The sequence below is a fragment of the Cryptomeria japonica genome, chromosome 10 (assembly GCF_030272615.1).
Source record: "Cryptomeria japonica chromosome 10, Sugi_1.0, whole genome shotgun sequence".
NCBI classification, from domain to species: Eukaryota; Viridiplantae; Streptophyta; class Pinopsida; order Cupressales; family Cupressaceae; genus Cryptomeria; species Cryptomeria japonica.
Window position 1 is genome coordinate 188,931,787 of NC_081414.1, and position 13,271 is coordinate 188,945,057.

At 35.7% G+C, this 13,271-nt stretch overlaps 1 protein-coding gene across 4 annotated transcripts in view; it reads left to right on the forward strand.

The window, feature by feature from the left end:
- Positions 1–8,410, forward strand: part of LOC131079155 (pentatricopeptide repeat-containing protein At3g12770) — a 112,540-nt gene extending 104,130 nt beyond the window's left edge. For 2 of the 4 annotated variants that reach the window (XM_058017057.2, XM_058017056.2), the window contains exon 4: positions 8,202–8,408. The gene's annotated coding sequence lies outside the window, so the exon portion shown is untranslated. Of the gene's footprint in view, positions 1–8,201 lie in introns of all 4 variants that reach the window. The other 2 variants (XR_009113939.2, XM_059212013.1) reach the window with 2 other exon arrangements.
- Positions 8,411–13,271: the final 4,861 nt, after the last annotated feature.

Genomic DNA, 13,271 nt, shown 5'->3' on the forward strand with positions numbered 1-13,271 from the left:
ATTGTTTGTTTGTAAAAACAATTGCTTTATTGTAAAATGACTACTTGTGGGCCCCATTTAATGTAACTCGAAAGGGGGGGCACAAGTTAGTTATTTCCCAATTACCAGGATTCCCCTTTCTGTGCCTCGAGACCAACAAAACTTTGTCTTGTAGCATAATTAATTGAGAACAATTTCAGGTAGCTGAAAAGGTAGTAGGAGGTGGTTGAGATCATTAACCAGAAAGCTATCAGTGCTTCTAGAAGGCAAATCAGAGCCATAAGATGAATTCAATCTTGGCCACTGATTCAGAACGTAAAATCTATAAAAGGCTAGTGTCTCTCTCATTGTAAAGGAGTTGGAAAGTTAGAACAGTTAGACAGCTAGCAGATTAAGAGTAGAAATAGAATAGAGAAGAAGTTGTTGAACAAAAATTGTTGTAATGGCAGCTGAAACAGAAATAAACAGAAGTATGATGTTTGTCATTTGTCCTCTTCTGTTGACATGGTTTCTTTTCATCAAATTAGCTAATTAGAGTTCAATGATTTTAATGGTGAAATGTGAGGGTATTGGATGTGATTTCAGGTTCATATCATTGGAGGCTTGTTGACTATAGGTCTTCGTGCATGGTTAGTCTAAACCTAATATTGTTCTTAGTTTAACTGTGGGTGTTTTCTCAAGCTGCACCAGAATTGGGTGTCTAAATGAATATCCATAGTCTGAAAATCCTTTATTCCCTGAAGCTTACACTATTCCTGTGGAGTTGTGAGTTTATCTCTAGATAAGAAGGAACTAGTTTATGTGAAATCTGTCTACCCGCAGCACCAACCGTTACTATCATTGTCCTTAGGATTCCTAAACCCTATCCCTTTTGTTATTTATTTCGCCAGTTTGAGAATCAAGGCATTGCCAAATGCAGGCCAGCCTATTACAATTCATAAGTCCCCTCATGTTTACCAGCAAAACACAACCACTAAGTTATCCTGAGCAATCAAGTCCTATCAGTTGGAACCTTGACGTTGTCCCCTTTTGATTGTTCAGAGCAGAATTAGGGATTCCTTTATCCAAGAGATAATGGGATCAGCTCAGTATTATATTCTGTGTTGACTGAAAGATTAGCGTACTTTTCCCACGTCAACAAACGGGTGTTCCTAAAACCTTGGGCCTATTTGTGTAGAATGATTTCCTAGTGCCCTAACAAGTAATTCCCCATCCTCTATAAGGGTTGATAATTAGGAAAGGATTCGGAGCTTAAATATGGTAATTATTGCTTGAATTATGAATGCTAATTTTTCCCTAGTTTTAATAATCTGATTTAAGTCATAATAATGTATGATTAGTTAATAGGAAACAGGCAGACCCTAAAACGGGACATTACAGCAAGAAACGAGCTGCACAAACTAGCGATAAAATGGATGCTCAAAGCACATGGTCATCCACTTGACAAAGATGTATGTGTGCATGCAAATAGAGAGCAAGGTGTAGACCACCAAAAGAACCCACCACAACATGACACAGTTGAGCCCACATAAGTTCAGCTCACACAAAACTAAATATCTAGTTTTGGTTCATGCATGATAGTACATGACCAGGGATGTTTCTGTATCAACATGTAACCATATAATTAGTCTTAATTAATTATCACTTAATCCATTGATATTAAAAACCATGTGAGTAACCAATCAAATGAGAAAAAGGAAAAAGGAAATATTTTATAAATCAGAACAATGTCAAAAGTGGACTGATAATAAAAATAGATAAATCTATCAGTCTCAAACTGCTTTTATTTGTCCAATATATAAGCTATGGCATCAGAAAGGGTTTTGCTCAATAGAATAAATCGTTGTGACTATCAAACTCATCTCAAACAATTTTTAAAAGACCAATATTTTTTTATATTGAATAATAATATAAAACAAACATTCAAAAAAAGTATAACTGATCATATAAAACCACAAGTTCGGTAACATCAATTTTCATACATTTAAATTACGTAGTTGCATCAACAGCAGTGACAATCTAATCTGGGAAAAAGGGTCACAATGCCTCATAAAAACGTTTTTAATAAAAAAAATTTAAAAAGGACAAGACAGCTTTGAAATATATTGATAATATAAACCCAAACATGCACTTAAACCTATCTTCAGTGATAGTAATCTAACCTGTCTGATGTCAGAAAAACAGTTTGATTACAAGCATTCTGAAAAAAATTTAAAAATCCCACAAAAAACAACATGAAGTGCTTGTGTGTATGATGTGAACAAGGAATTGATTTTCATAGATCAAAGCTAAAATATGCTTTGAAGCATTTTAGTCTAATAGACGAAAGTCAGAGATAGGACCCATGGTGTCACTTTCTAACCTATGGTAACAGCACTGAGTTGAAAGAAGGCTATGCAGAATGCACCCATTTAAAATATTTTTATAAAAAGCAGCCAAAGGTTCATTAACATGGACACTTTTAAATATCTAAAACCTAAGAGCTAAAGGACCTCCTGGATTGAGAGAAAAGCTTAGGGAAACCTGTGCTGACATATGCCCATCCTGAAACTAAAATTTCACCAATACTTGCAAAGGAAGCTTTGACATAATAGGTTACTAAATTCTTTTGTTTTTTATGTATTGCTGAAGCTCAAATTCTAAATTCTTTGATACACTTCCTTTAACATCATCCCTCTAAACCAACTTTAGACAAAAGCTAACAGAAAGGGTCTGCTGGACTTAGAGAAGAGCTTAGGAAAACCTATGCTCTCACATACGCCCATTCTGAAATTAGAATTTCACCAACAGTCACAAAGGAAGCTTTAACATAATAGGGTACTAAATGTAATGTACCCAACCGTACGGTAAGTACCCCAGGGAAATACCCGAGGGAAAAGCACCCAAGGGAAGCACCCGAGGGAAACACCCAAGGGCAAAGTACCCGAGGGAAGTACCCGAGGGCAAATACTTGAGGGAAGCACTCGAGAGCAAAGTACCTTCGACACCTTCTGCCCTGAATCAGCGGCACTCGGCACCCTTCGGCTCTGGTTGCAAAGTTCCACTCATACAGAAAAGAAGGCCGCACACTTCCAAACACTCCATACGACAATGTTACTTCCACTGAAGGATCCAATCGTAGATAATTCCTCCGCCGATAAGATTATTGCAAATACGGGAATGAATTATCAACACAGAGTATACACCAACAACATTGAATGGCCAAGAACTAGATATTTGTAATTATATTTCCACATGACAAAGATGGATCCGACAATGAAGTACAACTGAAATATCAGAAATGATATCTCCAAGGGCAGACTAGGGTGGCTTTAACCACCGAAACTACAATTATAGAATAGGGAGGATCTTGCACCTCCGAAACTGCAACAGAACATAACTCCAACCGGAATTCACAAATACAAAGAAAACATCAAATTCACCATACCTACAACTATGCCAAACTCGGCCTTATAAATGGGCTCCGAAAAGTTTCCCGAAGGGTTACCAAGCAAGCCGACAATAGTTCATTATTTTATTAATTTGGACCCCTTTATTTAATAATTAAATCAATTAATTAAATAAGTCCTTGTGATATTATTTAAAAATTAGGACCACTTAATTAATTAACTTAATTAAGTCACTTTATTAAAATTAGAGACATTACGCTAAATATTCTTGTTTTTATGTATTGTTCAAGCTCAGAATGTAAATTCTTTTATAGACTTCCTTCACCATCATCCCTCTAACCTACCACAATATCAATCTATTTTTTTCAAGTTCACTAAATGTCTTCCAAGTTTATTCTCTCAATTTTTATTTTGCTAGACTTATTTTGGATTGCTGAGAACTATAAAACTACTATACCTATATTCTATTAAAAATATACGTATAATAATGTCGAGAGATATCACATTATTGTCTTGCATGTTTATTAGTTGTCAAGAAGGACATGGAGCTGAATAATGCTGCACTCTTCACTCTCATTAAAGATGTAACAGTTTCATATACTTAGAGACAAGTGGTAGTGATTCTATTTTATTCAGAGTAATAAAATAATACTTATAGAGAAACTGAAACATGCATGCATTTACCTGTCATCTACATGTCAAATTTATTCAAAACCAATTTTTTGTTTACGGATATTTGTATGTCATTGTAGATGCCTCTTGGCATAATAATAAAATAATACTTATAGAGAAACTGAAACATGCATGCATTTACCTGTCATCTACATGTCAAATTTATTCAAATCATTTTTTTGTTTACGGATAATTGTATGTCATTGTAGATGCCTCTCGTAATAATAATATACCTATCTTGCAAATTGGGGAATTGTTCAAAATTACCATTCTTTTATTTTATTAAAACCTTGATGGAATGAAAAAGGATTCACAATACCAAACAACTCTTAGGAAAGAAACTGAATTTGTTAGATATTGTTGCTTGTCAATTTAAAAACAATCTCGTTAGGAAAGCAGATTTGCACTACTTGGAAGTTTGTTAATCTTCCAATAAAGCACATCCAATGACAGTGTCCAAATAGCCAAAATACCTAGAAGACGCAAATGACTAGAAAATTTTATTAATCTTGCTCTATTCAAATTGGATCTTAGTTGCACAAAATGGGAAATATAAGCAACGACCAATTAACGTTTTTACTCTTGGTAACTGTTATCACTTGAACCTGCACCCTATCTTGCTAAGCTTTCAACTCAGCAGGCTTGTGACACATGGGAACTCTCCTAGGCCTGTGGGTTGCCTAATACTTGGAGTGAACCTCCAGAGAAAGTTGGTTCTTAACTGGTTATCACCTAATTCTGACTATCCTAATGATTTTTTGAGGAAAGAGAAGGGGAACATGAAAAATGAACTTGCTGCCTAACAGGTGATGCACCAAACTGAGTGTCTTGAGGAAGAAAAACAACAAACAACAAACAGTAAGACAGTAATAGTACTCACCTACACAACCCAGTAGGTCATAACCCTTGCATAAATAATTTATAAGGCGGCTAAAATCACAGTCCTTAGAAGAGAAAAACACTTCTCACAACCTAAGACTGCTATTTCACTCACAATTTATAACCTGCAAATAATTATGCTTCTGCATAAGGTACCCTCATGAAAATACAGTTTAAAGGACAAGAATATCACAAAAAACCTGCACAAACACCAAGTACTCAATGACAAAAGAATATGAGAAGGCATGGACTGCTTATTATTGCTCAAAGTTGTTACAATGCTCTCTTATTCCTGAAAAAGTGTTACAAAAACATTCCCTCTTGCAAAAAGAACTCAGAAATTACAGTCTGCCAAAAAGATAAATGAATCAGAACCCTTACAATGAAGGAAGGTAGTATATATGCTTTCCAAAAAGCAGATAATGAATAATGTATTCCACCTCCTCTTGGGCGAGCAGAAACAAAAACCCACCTTTAAAAGACCTGAAACAGGTCTGAAAGGGGAAAAGTTAGGCCAAAAGTCAAGCCAACCCATGCTCCAACCGTAAAAGCCCCTAAATGCATCATAAATGGCCCCAAAATATCTCCTAAAAGGCTTGGAAGCCTTCATAAATGCAAAAAAAAACTCTTTGACTTCACAATTAAATGAAAGTAAATATCTGTTAAAGTGATTTTAAAATTCATTACTTAATTTAAGCATTTTGTTTAATTTTATTATTTATATTTAAAGTCAAAATTTATTAACATGAGAATAATAAGGTTATTTATTAAAGTGATTAAATTCACTTTAACAAGTAATTTATTATTTCTATTTATTAAAATTTTATAAATGTAATAAGAAAACATATTTAATAAAGTGATGAGTTTTAAACCACTTTAGTAAACATTTTTCTTACTCCATTTATTAAAAAATTTTGACTTTAAATATAAATATGAAATTAAAAAAAGGCATTAAGTAATAAATTTAAATCATTTTAATAAATCTTTATTTCATTTAAATATAAAACCAATGTTTAATCTCCATAAAAAGAACCATATTTATTAAGTGACTTATTTTTATCACTTAATAAATATGGGCAAGGGAGATGCAAAATAAAGAAATTCGGCCCCGTTGTATTTTCGCGTGGCATTAAGCACGAGGAAAAGATAAAGAGAACAAGGCAAAATATCCCAAGGTCGATACATTTAAGGAAAAGAAAACCTAAAATATTCATTTCTTTCTTCATCTTGATATTTTCTATCCCTCTCCACTGAAAAACTCTGTCGTGAAGTAGCCGCCATGAGGGTTTGAAGGCTAAACTGCAATTTTTGATGATTCTGGGCACATACTGGGGCTACCGTGGAGATTTTTCTATACATTCTTTGCACTTTCTAAAAACTGGGCGTGATTTTTTCCTTTGATTTGCTCTACTGGGTGTTGCCATATCTGATTTCTTGCGGAAATTATGAAAACGACCTTCAAATTAGCACGCCATTACTAGTTGTTTCAGGTAAGCTACTCATTACGCACTCCAACTCGGCTTTTTGAAGAATTAGTGACTGAGAAAAAAGGAGAAAATCGCTGTCTCTTGTATACTGCTTCATTATGAACTTGTGTTGGCAATGATCTTCGATTCTTTTCACTGATATCATCATCTCTTACTGTCTATGATTATTCTTGAATGTTTCCTCATCCTATGAAGTGAGGGTTCCACTTGGTTTATTCTCTGCACAAGTCGAGGGTTTATTTTAGGAAAAATACAGAATCGAAGGGCATATTTGTCTCCATGGCTGGCTGCCAAAGGTGGCTTCCTGGTTCGAAAATCTGGAACTGATTATTTGCTTTCTTGGACCCCATTATAGCTGCTTATGAGAACAATTTTCTAAAGATTTTTTCATTAATGGCAGCTATAGGTGCATATTAATTATACCAAATAACCTGCTATTTCTGAGCATATTTTATTGGAAAAAGAAAACTGTCAATTGGCTTTGCTGTTCGCTGTGCTTCTTTTTCTGAGCTTTAAACACAGAAGGGTTCATCATAACTCATATTTGACGCTTCTCTTTTCACTCTCTCTGCTCTGTTGTGCGAATATATGAACTGCTATTAGGTTCTTGTGTGTGATTCCTTTGTCATGTTGGGACTGCACTGCATCTTCCTTTGGAAACCGTAAAACCTCTTCCTTCTATGCTCTGAGAAGAAATTATTCTCTCATAACCACTGATAAATCTAGGAAGGATTAAAATGTCTGCATTGTATGGCGTGGATCTCTCTTTTTTCTGTAAACTCTTGCAACATGCTGCATTGTTGAAAGATCTCTGCATTTCGCTCATACCTTACGAGCTGCTAGAATACGTTGCTCTTTGACAACCTATATAAGGCACTGGCTTGTCTTTGTGTTTTAATGTTGTGGCTGCTCCTTATATCTCCACGAGGGTTTATTTTGATGAAAAATTCTTATCTGGTGATTCAACACTATTGTCCTTAAAAGACTGTCATTCTTGTGCTTTTGAACCTTTAATGTCTATACACTGTCCTTTGACTATAAGCTATGATTCTCATACTCCTTTGTATTATCTATTAGGGCGACTATCATGGACTGTCATTTGTAATAAGTGATGATTGTGTTGTCACAGGCCTTTGAAAATAATTGTCTTTGTCTACTGTGAATGCCCAATTTTATTTGCATCTGTCCACTTGGTCTCTGATGTAACTCTTAAAATTTATCATGCAACAATGAATGAAAGGTATTATGACTGCATCTTGATAATTTCCTTAACCTCTTAACAAAGGCATCCTTTTTGTCTTGATGTTTGAAGAGCTCATGTTACATAGGAGTTATTACAATCATGAAACTCCCCTTACTACTGTCAACTGCCATAATGCTTCTAGTTCTTTAAATACAAAACCACTCATATTGCTGTTCATACCTATTTTGATTCTTGTCTGCATCATTTTCTGAGATATGACTGTGTGCCTTTGTTGAATTTATATGAGCTGGGCTCAACCCTTGTGGGAGCCTCATTTACCCCCACTCATTTGTGAAGTTTATGACCAGCAAGCTACCTTTTCCTAGTCCTGCACATTAAGCAAACATATTAGAAATAATATGCATATGTATGATGATTTTCCTTTGATCTGATATTTGCTCTTCCTGAGATCTTCCGTGATGCTGACTATATGCACCTAATGCATGTAGGGACTATATATACATGCATGCATTAGCATACATGTTAGGAATTTAATCAGCCATTGCTTAGAACAAAATGTTCTAACCCATTGCATATTTAACTCCTTTGCAGATACCGGAAGGAAGGCAGATGCAGACAAGGACGAAGCAGCAAGATGAAGGCAACATCAAGGCTACTCCAACCGTTCCAGTCATTCAGGCAATGACTGGTTCCACTCTCAACATGCTCTATTTATTTTTGTAATCATGTATACATGTTTATGTATTTCCTTCCTGCACCTGATGTATGTAGCTAGTCTCACGGCTCTTTGTGTGGGACGCATGTTTGAATATCAATAAAAATACTTCTCTTTTTTTATGAGATGTCTCTCTCTCTTTTGCTGTTACAAACTAGAAGTATTTAAAATATAATCCTTAGTTCATTTTTTCTAGTGCAAATGGAATGCAATATAGCAGAAGTAATACGTACTTGTTTCATTTTGTAAAAACAAGCATATCTCAAAATATTTTTCAACTAGAAGTGAAAAATAGGTAACAGTAACTAAGGATTGTTTGAGGTTAAGATTGGCTTAATACTGATAAAACTTGATGGTTTTTAATTGTGAGTCAAACAAAATTTTATTACTAAATTTTAGTAAATTGCAACACAGTAAATTTGTCTCTTCTGATTCTCACTGCTAGAAAGATGGAATTTACATAATAAATCATATACTACATAGCTAACCCGTAGATATTAAAAACTTATAGCACTCATGATTAAAACTTGTATCTATCCTAAGACCAAGACCCCCTAGAGTCCATTACCTATAAATATATTGAAACAAAGCCTCGAAGTGCTTGTGAATATGTATCTATCGATTCTCTAGTTGCTAGAAAGATGGAATTTGCATTGTGAGTCATTTACTACATAACCAACCCATAAATATTAATAATTTGAAAGCACTTGTTATTAAAGCTTGTATCTATTCTAAGATGAAAACTTCCAACTTCCAAGTGTCCATGAATTGTAAACAAATTGAAAGATAGCCTGAAAGGAAGTGTAAATCTCACTTAGGAGAAACAAGCAATCAGAAGTCATAGCCTCTTACCTTCAAATAGCAGCTCCATAGGGCCCTAGCCTTAACCTTCTGAAACTGCACAATGCTCCAACAACATATGGCCACATGCTTCCCCCTGCACTTTATGGAAGGGTTAATTATCACAAATGCTTCCACATAAGCTACATTTGCTCATTACATCCAGCAGCACAATTAACACAATTTGTCAAAGCTCTAGAATATTCGATGTAAGAAAAAGAGGGCGGTCTTCGTTAATTGGAAATTGTAAAAACTTCGTGTGCAAAAAAAAAACATGGTTTAGTTTCTAAATGCACCATTTCTCAAAGATCGTGCTAAACAGAGAGTAATAATAAAATAAAATAAAAAAGAATGGATCACACCAGTTAAGCAGGAAGTCTATGTATGACCCAGTTCACAATTACAGACTTCGCTGAAATTTGATGTTCCATGTCGACTGCAATCTGAAAAGCAAGTTCCTAAACAAAAAAACCCTCTATGAGGACATCACAGTTATATAGATAATAGCAATGATATCTAATACACAGAAACTTGCATGGTGACCACCTCACATCAAGCAACAAAGCAACTTACTTGCATGAGTCATTCCCAATAAACATTATAAAGCAAAGACATTTTCCATCAATGATCTGCCCATTATAATTAAATGAATAAGGGCACTGACCATGGAACGTCAAAGAATTATCCCAAAATATTCATTATAGGCAAGGCATTAAAACTCCCCTCCAACAGAAATTCAAAAAATCAAAAAGGGCAGTAAACATAAGAAATTCCATTTGATAGGCTAAAGATGTACCATATCAAGCAAAGGCTCTTCTCTCATTGAGGGATGTACCATATCAAGCAAAGGCTCTTCTCTGATTGAGGTTTGCAATAGCAGTTAAGAAGACTACATTCATAAAAAACAAATCTTACAAACATAAGAAATCTCATTTAATAGGTTAAAGATGCTTCATATCAGGCAAAAGCTCTTTTGTAATTGAGGTTTGCAATAGGAGTTAAGAAGGCTACACTCATAACAACCAAATCTTACAGTAATAATATATCATGCTACAGTTTACAATGTTATATATCAAAAGTCAAATCATTAAAATCAATAGAGAATAAAAGTAGTATTCCACAATCCAAATAAGAGCACCTACATCAGCAACCAGAAAGCCTGAGAAAGCTTAAGTCCCAGTAGAGAGCCTTAAGACCTGCAATTGCCATCTTACTCACATATTGTCAATGCCCAATCAAATTGTCTTCATCACCAATAGATAATCAAAAAGAAAACAAACAAAACTCACAAATTTGCCAAATTGATACTTTTTCCAATCAATTAATTCAAGAAAACTTCATCATGGTTTGTAAGAATTTCTATACTCTATCTTTATACAAGTAAATTCATTACCGAGCAAGGCCTAAAAGTCCACCAAACTGTATGTGACTACAAGCTACATCCAACATGAACTTACAAAAGATGTCACCATAGTGAAAATAAAAAATTCTGGAGAAGAAAATTAGTTAAGAATGGTTTGATTCATCAAAAATTATGTGAAAATAAACAACTTTTATACCTACCAAAAGTGAGCATTGTCAATGTCTTGAGGATATACTTTAGCACCAGCAATCATGAGCTTTGGCCTAAACAGGGTGGCAATCTTCTCAAGCATTTCATAATCAATAAATCATGTAACCAAAAAGAAATCAAAAGCAATAACGAATCAATATTAGAAAAATCTCGATGAATATTCCTAAATTATGATAAATGCATTTATTAATGTTATCTTAAAAAAAGCATAGTTGTAGCTTCATACACACAATATGGCATGAATTCAAAATAAATAAATGTAGCAGATACTCGTCCATTTACAGTCATGAATCCATGAGATACATGCCATCAGCGTGGCAGGTCCAACCCCTAAGAGTTATGCAACAATTAAAGAATAGTCTTCAGTTCTACACGTCAAAATCGTCATAAATGAAAAATACTTCAACAATAGGCTAAATTCAATTTGTTTAGGATACAATTATACCATTATTCAATTGTGTGTACAGAGAGATGTGTATATAGCAAAATTAACTAGAGAGCTATATAATGGCCAAATATTAACAACCCGTTTACTAAATAATAAAACCTATGAATCTGTTTTCCTAGACAATTTTTGTGCACTTGTTTAATGACTACGTGTAGTAGGTTTGTGCAATTGATTCAGTTTCTTCATTTGAATAAAAATTCAAAGATGGGCCTCAATTTAGGAAAACCAAATTGGGAAAAAGGAGACCATTAAGAAAATAAAGGTGTAGTAGAAGTTGAATACTATCAGTCTCGTCCGCAAGAATATTCCTTCATTAATCCATCAGATAGATCCCCTCCATGTGCCAGAAAAACCCCTAAATGTCAGGAAATAGATCAAGAAATAGTCTTCAGTTCATGTCAAAATCATCAAATATGAAAACACCATCAACAATAGGCCAAACTCAAATTGTTTATTCAATCATGTCTATGGAAAGGAGATATGTAGATTGCAAAATTAGCTAGAGAGCTAGATAATGGCCCAATATTAACAATCTATTTACTGAATATAAAAAACCTATGACTCTGGGGACGACCCTTTGGTGAAATGGTGGGGCTTCTTGCCTATAGTGCCTACAACCTAGGAGCCCATTGTCTGCAGGATGGAACAAACAACGAAGCAGAGGCTCAGGCGGCACTCCTGGCAACTGAGTTGGCCTTAAACATAAAAGTCCAACGGTTGCATCTGGAAGGAGACTCCCAGGTGGTCATCAACGCAATCACTAAGGGCAATACTCCATCATGGAAATTATCTCGTTGGGTGGCGATCATCCGAGTAAAACTCAATCTTTTTGAGGAATTCGGGTATCCCACGTCAGGTGAGGTACAAATGCAATGGCAGATCTACTCTCCAACATCGGACGCAACATGACTCGCCAAATGGCCAAGTGGTGGAAGGGAGATGGCAGAGTATGGAAGTGGTCGTAAATGCGGTCCTAGAAGCACGAAGTAAACAACATGCACGCAAGGAAGCCCGAAATGACAAGTACACCTTTGCAGACTTTGTAATTAAAGTGGTAGTTGCTGAGGCAAATAGTACCTGTTAGAGATGATGGCGGAGTGCAGCAAATCTGCTGTGAAATTTCATTCCTTTTATGTCATCGCGCTTGCATTTATGACCTGTCTCAAACGACGATGGAGGAATTTAATTCCTTTGATTTGTGAGCTGGTTATTGAGTTTGTATTTAGTTTGATTGATAAATGGTATCATGTGATTTGCATTGTAGAGGGTGGAGTTAATAATTTGTGCAGGTCTAATGGAAGCAAACTTCACTTTGCGAACTGAGAAGAAATTGGTACCATTCCTGGGGATAGTCTCGGAGAAGAGAATGCAGGGGGTATTCAGGTACAAAGAAGAGAAATTGTGGAGTGTTGCACGCCTGATGCTAGGAGAGGAGGTGTCACACATCCATTTTCGCTATCGGACGAACATGGAGGTGTATTCCCTGATTTTGGCATGGGCATGCGAGTTCGAGCCGAAGGTGGAGAAAATCAGGCTTACTTTGACAAAATTGATAGATGGGGAGTACCTAATCAACCTCGACTCCATTTTGGAGTGGGTAGTGCCTCAGACAGGCATTCGCATTAGGGAGGGAGACGATAAGGAGGAGCTACTGCCTTTTGTTCGAGGTCCGGAAAACCACATTAAGGACAATGTCGTGAGTGAGCTCACATTGGTTGGGAAGCCATGAAGCTCTGTGTAAAACTCATTAGGACAGATGAAGTATTGAAGGCTCTAAAGGTGGTGGCGCGAATGGAAGTCGGGAGAGATCTGCCAGATAGATTCGAGGAAGGGCGGGTTGTCCAATTGTTAGCAAGTCTGGAAGGAGACCCTGATTTTGGATGCTTGGAATGCATCCCGGAGATGAAGAGTGAAGTTGCAAAGGGAAAAGCTTTGGCTGATATCGCAGACGAGGAGAAGGTGAACCAAAGCGATAGCGAGTGAGTGGCCATGGGGCCATTGTTTTTTTACATATTCTTCCACTATACTGTTTCGAAAAGTCTTTTTAGGCATGTCTGTAATATTTTGGTGCATAGATGCACAGAA